General features: G+C 37.5%; 1 pseudogene; it reads left to right on the top strand.

Annotated features, from left to right (window-relative positions):
- Positions 1-1,581: 1,581 nt before the first annotated feature.
- On the top strand, positions 1,582-1,684 carry LOC128576619 (uncharacterized; annotated as a pseudogene).
- Positions 1,685-12,371: the final 10,687 nt, after the last annotated feature.

Here is a 12,371-nt window from a genome sequence, read left to right as displayed (position 1 = left end):
GCACTAGACTATGAGGAAAGGGCCAAAGAAGGGGAAGGGAGGGGAGAGGTTAGGGTGTAGGAAGGGTAATAGGTGGGGCCACACCTATGGTGCATCTTAGAATGGGTACAGGTGAAACTTACTAAAGGCAGAATACAAATGTCTACATACAATAACTAAGAAAATGCCATGAAGGCTACGTTGAACAGTTTGATGAGAATATTTCAGATTGTATATGAAATAAGCACATTGTACCCCTTGATTGCACTAATGTACACAGCTATGATTTAACAATAAAAAAATAAAATAAAAGGTGGAAACTGAGTTTCCTGATCTGTGAGGACCATTGTGTTAAAAAAAAAAAAAATTCCTCCTTCTTTGTCCTACATCAGACTCTGTAGGATGCTTCCAATCAGCATTTTTTATTAATGTATAATAATATCCTTTGTCTCTTATAACTTTTCTTGATTAAAGTCTCTTGTGTCTGATTTTAGTATTATGTAATCAATCCTCTTACTTTTGGTTACTGTCTGCATGGAGTCTTCTTTCCGTCTTTTCATTTTTAATGTATTCATGCTCCGAGATCTAAAGTGTGTCTCTTATATATAAGACAGCATGTAATTGGATCATGTTTTTTTAAAAAACATATTCTGCCAAACTTTGGTGTTTTGTTTTGTTTTGTTTTAAATTTCAGATTAATATGAGGGTACAAATTAGGTTACATTGGATTAGGTTGCATTGTTTGCATTTCTAAAGTAAAGTTCATGATCTTTTGGTTTTTGAGCAAACAGTTTAATTAATTTATATTTAAATATACCCCTTTCCTCACTTCTTCTCAGACTCAAAAAATGTGGATGTGCTTGATGGCACCCTACAAGTACCATTGGCTCTCCACTTTCACTCAAATTTTTTTTCTTTTCTGTTTCTCAGACCCAGTAATTTAAATGGTTCTATCTCCAAGTTTTCTAATTCTTTCTTAAGTCTGATCAAATTTGCCTTGAGTCCCTCTTGTGAGTTTTTATTTCAGTGATTGTGGTTTTCAGCTCCACAATTCCTTTGGAGTTTCTTTTTTGTTTTCTAGCTCTCCGTGCCTATTTTTATATTTAGTACATGGATGGATTTGTTAACTGTCTTCACGTCTTCTTTCAGTTCTTTGAGCATGATTAAGACAGTTGTTTTAAAGTGTTGGTCTAATAGATCTGCTACCAGATCTTTCTTAAAGAAAATGTCTATTGTTTAATTTTTTTCCTTTAAACCAGGCATACTTTCATACTGCTTTGTATGCCTTGTGTGGTTTTTGGTGTTGTTGTTAAACCTGGACATTTGAATCTAATGGCATGGTAACTCTGGAAATCAGATTCTCTCTCTTCCCCAGAAGTTTTGCCTTTTTTCCCATTGTTATAGGGTGTCTCTGTGCTGAGAAATCACCCTTCTGTGTAAGCTTAAGGTCTTCTCAGGTTTTGTCTGCCCTGAGCCTTTGCAGCGACTTTTCCAATTTGCTCTGCTGATGTAGTTGCTTTTGAATGTTGGGTCTTTAATATCTGCTTCCTTAAAAGGGGCAGGGAAGATAAAAATGAAGAAGGATACAAAGGCACCAGAAGTAAGACTATACTTTCAGGGATCATTTCTATAGTTCATTTCAAAGGCACCAGAAGTGCCTAGGAGTTGTTTTTATTCCAGAGGAAAAGCTTGAAATAATGAGGAATAGTGTAACAATGAATGCCAACATCTTTGTCTACACTTTTGTGATCAGAAACAGCAATCATCAATGAAAACACAGACCCCCAAATATTTGGAGAACAGAGTTCTTATTGCTACCATGACTCCTGAAAGTTGCAAGCAAGTTGCTTCAGGACCATGGGCACAAAAGCCTGTCACAGACCTCAGAGCAGGAACAGGTAGCCCATGAAGAGCTGATAGCTGAAAATGGCCAAAATTCACTTTAATTCACCATCCAGGCTTGTGAGTTGCAATAGATTCCAGTTCTAGCAAACAGATTTGCCAGCACAATTGTCTCCATTGTCCCTTATTTTGTAACTCAGGCTCAGTGATGCATAATTTGTGGATATAAAAGAATTCCCTTTTTAGGTGTACAATTCTATGAATTTTTACAAATACATAGTTGAGTCATTGTTACCAGATGAAGAGTATCTGGCTGCCTGTCACTGTCAGCCAGTATGCAGAGACAGGGATAGGTCCACCAGACCTTATTTGTCAGAAGAACAGCAATTCCAAAGAACAGTGAGAGTAGCCTCTCCAAGACTGTTCCATTCTTCCATTTCCAAAATCACAGATTTATACATAAAAGTTAAAAACAAGAACTGTACTAATCTTTATATTAAACAACAGTTATTAACACTTATCTTAAACAACAATAATGGTGAACAGTTCTGGACCCACGGCCGAAAGATTATTCCAAGGCATAAAATAAAGGAAAATGGAATTCCTGTTCTGTAGAAGTAATGTGGTCTTTATTTCCACCTGGATGCAGATGGGGTAAAATCAAGAAAGAAATTCCACATGTGAGTTATGGCGATGGGTATTTCAAGGGTCATGGAGGGCAGCAATTGGCAATATTCCTATTTCCTGGGAGGGACGTGAGTCTGACCCTTCCTGGACAAGTCATCAACCTGACCCTGTCTGGGCAGGGTGGGTCTATTTTGGGCAGGTACACCTGATTCTATATATGCTCATAACCCATGACCCATAATAAATACTAATTCACATAACCCATGACCCAAAACCTTTCTGATTCAGAAGTTAATCTTCTATATCAATTGCCCTAAACTACTCAAAAGAGATACTTTTAGGTGAAAGCCAGATTTACAAAACAAGGTTGGAAGACATGAGGTGAAGGTCAGCTAGGACCTAGACTGGCCAGGCTGGGTCGTCTCAGCCCTCACCTGACAGACTCTATCTTATTCTCACTATATGTGCTTGTGCTTTCATGATGCCCACCATAGTCAACATATAACACCCCCACGCTGTTTTAAATCAATCTCTTTGCATACTCCTAGTCCTAGAAATCACTAATGGTTTTCCTATCCCTTTAATTTTGCCTTTGTAAGAATGTTGTATACCTGCAATCACACAGTATGTAACATTTAGAATAATTCACTGGAGATTGTAGAGTAACAATCTATTGTAATATTATATGACATGAATGTATCGTACTTTCTTTACCCATTCACAGGCTGATAGATAATTGGGTTATTTCCAGTTTGGGGCAATTATGAATAATGCTGCTGTAGGGGAGAAATCTTTCTGCATTCTCTTCTTTCTGCTGAAAGAAATCAAAATATTTTATCCCCAAATACATTTCTTTGACATATTTTGAGGTAGTTTTTAGAGAGTTCAAAAACAGAAGTAGCCCTGCAAAGCCATCTTTTGTGGAGGAAATTTTTTCTGTAGAAAATCTGCATTGATGAAGACAGGCCTTTCCTTGTCAGGATCTAGGGAAGATTAACTGTGAGGCTGATGCCTTTTAAAGGTCTGAAAGACATCTACCATCTGTTTTCTCTGAGAGATACTATCTGAGAGGTTTCATCTACATAACCAGATCACCCTTGCAAGCCAAGACTCATCTTCTCTCCCTCCCACAACCTGTCCTGCCACTAAAACCTGATTCACCCAATACCCTGTTTTTAGTTATACATTGGTCATTACAAAAGTTTTGAGAAATACAAAACTCAAGGACATTCACAGATAGAAACAAATGAAGCCCTCTCCCCCCACCCCCAGCAGACCGATAAGACTGGCAGGTTGAAACTTGCCCTGGTGAATCAGAAAGGATGTTGTCAACTGTGTTCCTTGGAAGTGAAACAATGGGCAATAACACGGTCTGTCTCAAAAGTTTCAGAATGACTCGTGTAGTCTGAGCTCAAACTCTTTCTGTAACCTCAAAATGGTTGATAAGCTTCTACACCCCTTGCGGGTGGGTAGACAATCATTTTGTGGTTCCCCCTATGCACATGTTAACAAATTTCACGCCTTTTCTCCAATTAATTTGCCTTTGTGAATTAACATTCCCATAAATTTTCCAAGGATAAAAGGAGCACTAACACTTGGCCCTACACTGCTGTCAACTTTTACATATGGGATTTTATGTGCATGGAGGTTGTCTTTTTTCTTGGAATTAGGATTAAGACTGATGAGCAACAAATGAAGCATTGATTAAATTTATGACACTGCCAGTTTTTCATAGTCCATGTTCCATTTTGCATACCCACATTCTTGTTGTATGTGTAAGAATTCTAGCTGCTCCACTTCCCCACAGCACTTCATATTGTTAGGTTTATATAAACCCATTCTAAGAGGAAAAGAATGGTACATTATGGTGTAAGCATCTGCTTCCTTAATAATTTATGATGCTGAGTATTGTGGGGGAGAAGGAAAACATCTTTGTCCCCAGAATGTTCACTAAAAGATCAATTCACAATAAGGCAGATTAATAAGAGAAAGACATCCATGTATTTGCTGTGCTCATGGGAAGAACTACAAAGTGACTACCCAACATGCCAGTGGAGTTCAGAAACACACTCACTGTAGAGGCCGGGGAAAAGAGGAATACAGGTGATTCTTTTGAGGGGAAGTAGTGGTTACTAGGGAGGATGTATTGATACTTGGGAGAATGGGTATATGAAAGAGGACAGATTGACTTGTAAATATTTCTCTTTGGAAATTAGGTTAGCCTGAAAGACAGGTATTGTCTTGAAAATGGGTTGGTCCAGGTCTGTTTATATTCTGGATAAGAAAGAGAAAGAAAAGGCAATTGTTCTTTTTGATGGGTCCATCTGGGTTTTATGAAAATACATGAAAATCCTTCCCAAAGTCTGTTGATCTATAAGGATCTTTAATTCAAAATACTCTCTATACCAACAAGTCATATTTTGGGGGTCATGTTTTGAACTTCCCTGAGCATCATCAATATCTTTCTTTTATTTTCCTTTTGTATACTTCATTAATATAGTTCAGTATTTATAGTGCACAACATACATTAAAATGCATTAATTAATTTAGATGTATTTATGGATATGCAATAAGATAGATAAACAGTTATGTGAGAAAACAAATATTATAAAGTCAATTATGGAACCTGTGTGGTGAATATATGGGTATTCATTTAACACTTCTGTGTTTCTCTGTGTTGGAAATTATTTATTCTTTTTTTGAGACAGAGTCTCACTTTGTTGCCCTCTGTAGAGTGCTATGGCATCACAGCTCACAGCAACCTTCAACTCTTGGGCCTAACTGATTCTCTTGCCTCAGCCTCCCAAGTATGTGGGACTACATGCCCCTGCCACAATGCCTGGCTATTTTTCATTGCAGTTGTCATTGTTGTTTGGCAGGCCCAGGCTCGGTTCAAGCCTGCCAGCTCTGGTGTACGTGGCTGACACCCTAGCTGCTGAGCTACAGGCACCGAGCCTTGGAAAGTATTTTTTGAGACAAGTGCTCAAGATGTTGTGCAGGCTGGTCTCAAAATCCTAGGCTCAAGATATCCTCTACCTCAACCTCCCAAGTAGCTGGGATTACAGGTGCATGTCACTGCATCTAGTTGCTAAAACCTTTTTATACTAAAATGTTGAGGGTGGGAATCAAATGTAAATAAAATAATAATTTTTGAAAGTATTTCCCCAAAACAAAAAACAAACAAACAAAAAAATTATCTCCCAATGCATTCAGCAAAATTACTCCTCTTTGTGTAAAATCAGACACCCAGTTTCCTAATTGATTTACATTCAAATATAAAATATCTATAAGGAAAAACCGCAAAAAATGGTTCACTCCAGTTTTATTTCCTACTATAGAGCAGATGCAGACTGTAGTCACTATCCCAGCACTACTTATGAGGAAATCTAGATGATTATTCTCTTTGACTGGGGATGAGACGGGGAATCCTCTCTTAGGGGAAGCGGGTGAAAGGACACATATGGGAATAAGATGGAGTCAGCCAGGCCAAGGCTGAGCCCACACAGCTGGTCTGGCCTGATTGAGGTCCTTGTTTTATAAATCTACCTTTAACCTAAAAGTGTATAACTTGAGTAGTTTGGGCAATTGATTTAGGAGATTAACTTCTGAATCAGAAATGTTGCTTTGGGTCATGGGTTATGTCAAAGATTGTTTATTGGGGTCATGAGTTATGACCATTATTGTTACTTAAGAAAAGTGTAATAACTATTGTTTAGTTAAAGGTTAGTCCGATTTGCTCACCATAATTAGTACAGGGTTATTGACATAATAAGTAATTCTGACATAGGTAATGTTTTCATTTCATATCTGAAATTGCCATAAAGATTATATTTGTTTAAGGTAAAGGTTAGTATGGTTCATGCTTTTAACTTTTATGTATAAATCTGTGGTTTTAGAAATGGAAGAATAGAACAATCTTGGAGAGGCTACTCTCACTCTTCTCCAGAGTTGCTGGCCTTCTGACAAATAGGATCGGGTGAACCTAACCCTGTCTCTGCATATTGGCTGACAGGGACAGGCAGCTGGACACTTATCCAGTAACAGGGGCACTAATAATTATTGGGGCTGGGAAACGTATTTGTTGACACCATAGCAAAGAGGAAGGCTGTGGGGAGGTTGGTCTGGCTCCCTGTGGATAGGCTCCTGTTTATCTTGCTTGTCTCCTGGGAATACATAGATTTAGGCACTTGGGCAACACCCACTTGCAGGCATGGGAATCTGACATTTGGAAACAGTGACTGCGAGGGGATAGAATGAACACAGCCCCCAACTACCACAAACTACCAGGGGAGAGAATGAATGCAGCCCCCCTCTACCACAAACTATGCAGTTCGGTTTTCCACATATGGGGAAATCTGGAGTGCAGTAGATAGGCCTCGCCCTGGGAAAACTACCTAGGGGACCATGTTTTCTTCTTTTCCAGGTAAGTATGAGAAGGGTCCCAGGGACTCCGATCTTCCTGCCTACAATGTGTTGTTATTGATGCTTTTGCTAACGATTAGCACTCTAGACCTGGAACCAGGACACCTCATATTAAATTGTCAGTAACAAAGGACTCTCCACAGAAGAGGTCTGAGTCTTTCAGGTAGAATGGAAGTGATGTCAGTCAACACTTTAGTCTGCTCCCTGGTTCCAGAATGAAGGACAGACTTGTACCACAGCCTGATCACAATTTGTGCAAACTTGTCAGCAATTTTGCAAAGTGAGGCTTGGGGAAAAGAAACTAAAATCTCTTCTAAATCTCCAATGGCAATTTCAGATTGAAATGAAAACATTACCTATGTCAAAATGACTTATGTTATGTCAATAATTCTTCACTAATTATAGTGAGCATGACCACAAACCCTTCCTATCATCACCACCATTGAATAAGAACTCAATTATCTCTTCTAAATTGGAAGACTTCTGGATCCTCTTCCCACTTTTACTTCTATTATTCCATTTCTAGTATGCTCAGATAACACGCACATAGCAATACACTCACATAGCCTGATAATATTGGAAAAGAATTTTCTGGTAATAATGCACGACATCTTTTCATCTATATAACATCTTGACACTTCAATATGCTTTTGAAATATGCAGCCTACCGAGATTTGCTAAGTGACACTGCCTGTAGCACTTGTTCTCAAATTGTTCCAGTATAGCTACATGAAAATCAACCAGGTTCCTTATCTCAAGAGCAAGTTTATGGGACCTACTCTACAACTACACAAACAGGGTTCTGTGACATCGTATCCAGAATCATATAACTGTTCATGTATCTATTTAATATTAATCAATCTATCTATAGATAAACTGATATCTCTATATGGACATCACTTTTTAAGTGATCCTCTCAATAAAGTTTAAAAATCACAGTGTTCTTACCAATTATCCTCATACTTGGCATGAGAGTCTTGTTGATACCTGGCACTTGAAGTCCAGCTTTTTGAGACAGTGACCCATAACAATACATGAGGAAGATCTGAGCTTTGGAATTGAAAGGAGACAAAAGACTGAATAAAAATACCTTAATATCCACAATAGGATCGCTTTATTAGAGCATGGGTGTATGGAATAAGAAAGAGATAGGAGTGAAATTTGAGGTAGAGAAATATCTAACATGATTCTGGTAGTGATGGCTAATTCCTTCTTCCTAGAAATTAGCAACAATTCTTACTGAATGACTGTTTGGTCATGGTCTTATTTTTTTTTTCCTGTCTTTGTCCTCTGGGGTAACTCTTTATCATCTTTGATATTCAATGGAACAGTGGTTTTATTATATCAGCTATGAAATCCCAGTGTTGGGAGGCAATTCCCCATAGATCTTTCATGTTTCTGAAACTATCGTATAGAGCTAGTGATTGCTTTTCTTCTCAGCTTACCTTTTCAAGCAAATAATCCTTGGAAGACAGAAATAGTTCCTTCCACCAGAGAAAAGGGCAGGTGTACTTAGACCCAAGTGTAAAGGATTCAGGTTTTTGAAGTTCAGGCTTCTTCTTCTGTGACACACCTTATCACATGTACAAGTGTCACCAGACCCTCTTCACATCACCCTGTGGAGTTGAGGATCCTGGTTCTCGTGCAGGAAAAGACTGGTTCTGTGGATACTGTGAGTGCTGTGAGTAATTAACTGGTCTTTGTCTCTAACCCTGGCATGAGTTTCTGGCAACATCCATGAATCAACCTGTAGCAGGGTAATTTATTAGCTTGAAAGTAGGGTAAATTTCACATGCTTCAATTCTTCAGTTTTTGACAAGCAATTTCATAACATTTTCAATTTCCTTCTACTTACTAAAAGTTCCAACTAAGTAATAAGCCCTTGACAACTTGATTTGTATAAATCTAGTTATCTGTGTTGGTAATTTATAAAATTTCAGGAGGCTCAGCCCTACTATGAAACTAATTTATGGCTTTCATATGAAAGCTATAACCCAGTTATAACCTAAGAATATGGGGAAGGGGGAGAGGGAGTAGAGAGAGCGGGGAGGATGGGCGGAGGGATGGTGATTGGTGGGATTACACCTATGGTGCATCTTACAAGGGTACATGTGAAACTTAGTAAATGTAGAATATAAATGTCTTAACACAATAACTAAGAAAATGCCAGGAAGGCTATGTTAACCAGTGTGATGACAACGTGTCAAACAATCTATAAAACCAGTGTATGGTGCCCCATGATCACATTAATGTACACAGCTATGATTTAATTTAAAAAAAATTTTTTCAGGAGCCTCTTTCTACTTCAAAAAAGCACTCTGAAAATCCCTTCCACGGGTAATTTATAATATCCAAACATGGCATCTCTCCTTTAACCAGGTCTATGCTGTCATTCGTACTCTCACCGAAGAGTTCTGATGTGTGCTTCTGGAAAGAAGGCCGGCATTTTATCCCAATGTGGCCTCTGCAGGTGTGGCAACTTCAAGGTTGAAGTTGAACTGAAAATTGTTCTCCCACTGATTTTGAGTGACTTTCTTGATGTCTAATTAATATGATCATAGCTGCTTATGCAAGTGGAGAGGAAAGAGGAGGGTAGCAATTCCTTACCAATTTCATTTCTGTGGTTATATATAGACTTCCAAACACATTTATTTTATTCCCTGTTTTATGTATCATAGACCTAAATAATTTTAAAGTTGAAAAGGATCTGAGAAGTCATCTATGTGCAACCTCCTATATAAATCAGATATATCTTTACATAATTATTAGCAGCCATTGCTGAATGAGCTACAGTGATGGGAGTTTATGGAATTTTCAGTAAAGCGCTTATCATGTTTGAGTTAATATAATATTTAGCACTGTCTTCTTACACTAAGCACAAATCAATTATCCTAACCATCTCAAACCTAGTCCTAGGCCCAACCTCTGGAGTCAGCTTTTAATTAATCTCTTCCCTCTCAGAAACCAAACTAAGCTAAACTTAGTGAATCACATTTTTTAAATGTCATGGCTTCATAATCTTTGGGTGTCTAGCAAAATCCATACCAAACTGGACACCATATATGCTCAGCCCGCAGTACCCTGGGAGCAAAACCAGATACTGCATTAGCCTTTTTCTACAGAGGTATCATAAGGTTTATTTTTATTATTTTCACAGTTAACTAGAAACATTAGATCCCTTTCACATGAATTTCTAACAGCCAAGTTCATCACATTTTAAGTTCATGCATTGATTTTTTTTTTCTTTTATCTAAATGCCTTGTGCTAAATTAGTTTGGTGAGTCTTAATCCATTTTTACATTCTCTTAAGATTCCTTTCCAATGTTATTTCTGTAATCACAACTATTGATACCTTTTCCAAGTTTTTCTCATTTAAAAATCTGAAACAAATGCTTTTTAAACCTTTGCCCAAGTTATTGATTAAAACATCAGATAGAAAAGAGCCAGTAAAAAAAGTCTTTGATCTTCAACTTTATACTTCTCTCATGGTTGACATGATTCTAAAGCTCTAATTCATGTGTAGTTATTTTAAAAGCTTCAAATTTATTTTACGTTTGTCAGCTGGATTCATTTATTTACTTTATTCACAATGTTGCAGTGATAACTTAATGAGTATCTTGATGAAATTTGAAAAACCTATTCGATGAAACTTTTATTATAAAACTTAGAAATATTTATTATAAAATTTTTTATAAATCATAGGCCAGGTATGGTGGCTCACACCAATATTCCCAGACCTTTGGAAGCCAAGGTAGGAGGATTGCTTGATGGTAAGAGTTTAAGACCAGCCTGGGCAATGTAGGCAGACCATGTCTCAACAACAAAAAAATTTTTTAATTACTTTATAGTCCTAGATACTTAGAAGGCTAGGTCAGGAAAATCACTTGAGCCCAGGAGTTTGTGGTTGCAGTAAGCTATGATCACACCACTGTACTCCAGTCTAGTTGATAGAAAGAGACACTGGAGGGAGGGAGGGAGGGGGAGAAACAGAGGGAAGGAGGAAGGAAGAAAGGAAGGAAGGACTTGAAAGTATGTATGTCCACGGTGACAATCTTGGACAAAACTTATTTCAGAAGAAGAAGGAAGTAGATAGAAAAGTGGTGACATCTTTTTAAACTGTAGTAGTGATGGAAAAGAAGGAATTAAGAGAAAAAAGTAATAGGTTTTGAATAAATGAAAGAAAGCAGCAAGGCACATAAATTCTTTCCTTTAACTATCATCACCTACATAAAAGTTATCCACTAAAAAATTATCTTAATTAAACTATCAGAAAAAAAATGTGCTTTTGAACTAAGAAAATTGAATATAAAATGGGTAGAAGAAAATTAGCCTATTCCATATAAAGTTACAATATAAGATAAGAAAGAAAATAGTACAGCATATAAGATGAAATCCCCCCAAAAACTTTTTCTTCTTTTTTTTTTATTATTAAATCATAGCTGTGTACATTAATGCAATCATGGGGCACCATACACTGGTTTTATAGACTGTTTGACATGTTTCCATCACACTGGTTAACATAGCCTTCTTGGCATTTTCTTAGTTATTGTGTTAAGACATTTACATTCTACATTTACTAAGTTTCACATATATTCTTGTAAGATGCACCGCAGGTGTAATCCCACCAATCACACTCCCTCCAACAACCTCCCCCCTCCCTTTCCTCCCTTTTCCCCTTTCCCCTATTCTTAGGTTATAACTGGGTTATAGCTTTCATGTGAAAGCCATGAATTACTTTCATAGTAGGGCTGAGTACATTGGATACTTTTTCTTCCATTCTTTTTTGTTTTTTATCATTTTTTTATTGTAAAATCATAGCTGTGTACATTAGTGCAATCAAGGGGTACAATGTACTGGTTTCATATACAATCTGAAATATTCTCGTCAAACAGTTCAACATAGCTTCATGGCATTTTCTTAGTTATTGTGTGTAGACATTTGTACTCTGCCTTTAGTAAGTTTCTCCTGTAACCATTCTAAGATGCACCACAGGTATGGCCCCACCCATTACCCTCCTTCCACTCTAACTCCCCCTCCCTTCCCCTTCCTTGGCCCTTTCCCCATAGTCTTGTGCTATAGTTGGGTTATAGCCTTCATGTGAAAGCTATAATTTAGCTTCATAGTAGGGCTGAGTACATTGGATACATTTTCTTCCATTACTGAGATACTTTGCTATGAAGAATATGTTCCAGCTCCATCCATGTAAACATGAAAGAGGTTAAGTCTCCATCTTTCTTTAAGGCTGCATAATATTCCATGGTGTACATATACCACAGTTCATTAATCCATTCGTGGATCAATGGGCACTGGGGCTTTTTCCATGACTTAGCAATTAAGAATTGGGCTGCAATAAACATTCTGGTACAAATATCTTTGTTATAATGTGATTTTTGGTCTTCGGGGTAAATACCTAGAGAGGAATTATAGGAGTGAATGGTAGATCTATTTTTAGATCTCTAAGTGTTCTCCAAATATCTTTCCAAAAGGAATGTATTAATTTG

Source organism: Nycticebus coucang, chromosome 24 (assembly GCF_027406575.1).
Source record: "Nycticebus coucang isolate mNycCou1 chromosome 24, mNycCou1.pri, whole genome shotgun sequence".
In the NCBI taxonomy this organism is placed as follows: Eukaryota; Metazoa; Chordata; class Mammalia; order Primates; family Lorisidae; genus Nycticebus; species Nycticebus coucang.
Note: the sequence above shows the minus strand (reverse complement) of the source record. Positions and strands in the feature narration are given on the sequence as shown.